Source organism: Egretta garzetta, unplaced genomic scaffold, assembly GCF_000687185.1.
Source record: "Egretta garzetta isolate BGI_Z169 unplaced genomic scaffold, ASM68718v1 scaffold1338, whole genome shotgun sequence".
Classification (NCBI taxonomy): Eukaryota; Metazoa; Chordata; class Aves; order Pelecaniformes; family Ardeidae; genus Egretta; species Egretta garzetta.
Window position 1 is genome coordinate 16,760 of NW_009260426.1, and position 3,101 is coordinate 19,860.

The following is a 3,101-nucleotide window of genomic DNA, read 5'->3' on the forward strand; positions in this document are numbered from 1 at the left end:
ACCCCCCGATTGTTCCGGTGGGAGGAAGCGGCGGGAGACGGCAGGGACTTCCCGACTGCTTCGATGGTGACCCATGGCTGGGAATAACGTGCTGCACGGCCCACGCCTGGCAGAGAACAATACGCTGAGGAATGGAAAGTGGCTCCCAAGCCCAGTGGCGTTAAGTGTTCAGATAAAAATGCCTTTTTATCAACTGCCAACGCTGCTCCGTCCCCTTCACCGCAGGCTCCAACACTCTGCATTTAGAGCAAATGAAGCCTGCACGCTGGAGCCGACAGAGCCGGGAGCTCCTCGAGGCACAAGGGGAGCAAGGAAAACATTGGTGGCCTCAGGCTGCTCCAAGCAGGACAGGGAGCAGAAAAGGGCTCCAGCCACCTCTGAGGGCTTTTTAAAGCCCCCCAGCAGCGCCGGGCCCACTCACGCAGGGCCAGTTCAGAGGCTGGTGCTAACGAGCTGCATCTAAGGCTCTCTGCACAGCGAACCCAGCGCAGAGTCAGTCTTTGGTCTCCACCAGGCTGCGGCTGACGCGCTACCAGCAAAGAGCAAGGATCATCGAACAAACCCACGGCTCTTCCAACTGTCGCTCAAAAGCGACAGCGCGCAAAGTTATCTGTAAAACAGCACCAGACGCTCCACAGCGCAGAGCTTACAGCACCGGCGGCCTTACACGGGAGCAGGCAACCAGTCTCCAGCTCCAGCCTGCCACCCTGAGTTGACACCGTCAGCTGCCGCAGCCGCAGCGTCTGCTGCCGACGCAGGGCTGAGGCACAGGGACAGCAAAATGCCCAGGTGAAACTCTCTGCCAAAAAAAGCACATTTATTGGAGAGGGGGCCCTCGCTGAAGGCCACACTTTCAAACCAAACCCCTGCGCCAAGCTTTTCTCCCAGACTCACCCCAATATCCGAGTGGTTGGCAACAAGCTGAGCCACCCTCTCAGCAGAAGCGATGCCAGGCTGAAGGTCTGACATTTCTGGGTCTTCCTCCTCTGCCCTTCGAGAGCAGCGGCCCTGCCCCAGCATGTGGGCCCAACAGGCAGCATCTCCACAACAGGTCGCTGTGCCATGAAACCAAACGGGCCGTGCCAGTGTTTTAGGAGAAAAGCTAGCGGTCTGCCCAGTCCCCCCACCTCCACCCAGAGAGTTTGGTTACAACTGTGGCAAAAAATAAAAAAAATCTGTTGAAAACCCATGAGCTACACACACACACGCTGCTTGGAGGTCTGCTGTTCTCAGGAGCTTGGATGGAGAGTAACTGTGCCTTTAAAATACTGCAGGACCAGCTCCAGCTTAAACCCCTGTACCAGCCTCCGCCTGTATTTAAGCAGAGTGCTTAAACATGCCTGAGACCCCGCGGTGCCCCAACAGCCCCCCTCAGCCCCTTCACTCAGCAAGGCAGCACACCCAGGGCTGGGTTGGTCTCCCCTGCCCTGGCCAGGAGCCTCCAGGACAGACAGCCCCCTATGCCCCCTGCCGGGGTCTCTCCCAGCTCCTGCCTGGCGTCTGTGATGCTCCCTCCCTCTTCCTCTGCTTTTGGGGAGGCTGAGGACAGAGACCTCCAGCTCTGGTCCCTTTTGCCACCCCTCTCTCGCAGGCCAGAGGCGCTGGGGCTCTGCCCACTCGCCAGCCTCCCATGCCGACTCTTTTGCAAGAGCTGCTCCAAGCCCGGCTGCGGGAAGCAGCCCTGAAGGAGACAAGCAGAGCTGGGCTGGAGCGCGAGGTCTCCTGCTGTTCCATGAAACCCAGCCAAGTATTCTCAGGGTTTTCCTAGGCAAAGGCCAAGCAGAGATGGGCCGATTTGCAATCCAGAATATACAGGGCAAGTAACCGAGGCAGAGTGCAAGTTGCTAGGCGCCGTCGGGAGGTGCCTGCTGGAAGGGCACAGTCCCTGCTGCAGAATAAAGTCACCCCAAACCACCCCAAAGCCACAACGGCCTCACAGAATGGAAGTAACCGCTCAGAAATACATCACTGACTGCTTCTAAAAAAGAAACGCATCTTTCCACTAACCAAGTTTGCACTCAAGAGTCATTAGGAGACAATTTACAAGCCACCATAGAATACCCAGCACTTAAGCGTTATTTTGTGACACACGTCTATATTTGATGTTTGTGCAAGACCCTAAAGCTACAGAAACCCTACAAATGGAGCTGGTCCATGCCACAGGATCGATAGGTTGGCTTACGGAGAGCAGAGCCCTTGCTGGAGCATCAGGCTGAAGGTGGCGAGGGCCCGGCCCCATCAGCCTTCGCTGCGACAGCCGCAGCTGCGGGAGGTGTAAGAGCACGAAGGAAGCGCCTGTGTCAATGCCAAGGGGAAACTGAGCCAAGCCCTGTCAGAGCGAGTTCTCCGCACAGTCAGATCCACACTCAGCTGCTTTTCAGGTTGGTAGGTGCCAAGAACACGCTGCAAATTTACAGCCAGCGCAGAAGGAGAGGAGGGCTTGCCTTGAGACATGGTCTAGTAACGGGTTGTGACAGACGGAGAGATTCAGCGATAAGAGTCGGACAGTCCTCGCAGATGCAACCCCATCACTTCCAGCTCCTGGGCAAAATCACGAGCACCCCCAGGTTACAGACTCAGACTCCAGCCCAGGAGAGGGAAGGTCTAAGCCCCACACCTCCAGGAGGAAACAGGCCATGCAGGGGAGATGCCTGGGTGCTTTAGCAAAAGCAGAGACAGGTCCTGGGTGCAAGCAAGTGCAGCGTGCATCGCTGCAGGAGCACCGCAGCAGCAGGTCAGACCTGACAAGGACACTTGAGCGCAGCAGCAGCGCCAAATCCCAGCACGCAGCATCCCAGGGCGCAGGGCCCGGCACGACACCCACGTCTCCCCATGGCCCAGACTGCCCGGGGGCCATGCTGCGAGCGAACCCTGCCGAGCAGCATTTGCAACTCACCTCACCTGCTCCGGCTGGAAAGAGGAAAGTGGAGCTCCCTGCAAACCTCTGCACCCGCCCGGCAGCTTCTCCCCTTTCCCCCGCCACCCTGAGCATCCCTCTGGAGCTGCCTCCGCCCCAGGGCTGCCAGAGGGAAAGTCTGCACCCAGGGCACAGGGCTGCTGTGGCTGCTGCTGGTGCAGCCAGTCCTGCTGAGCAGCAGGAA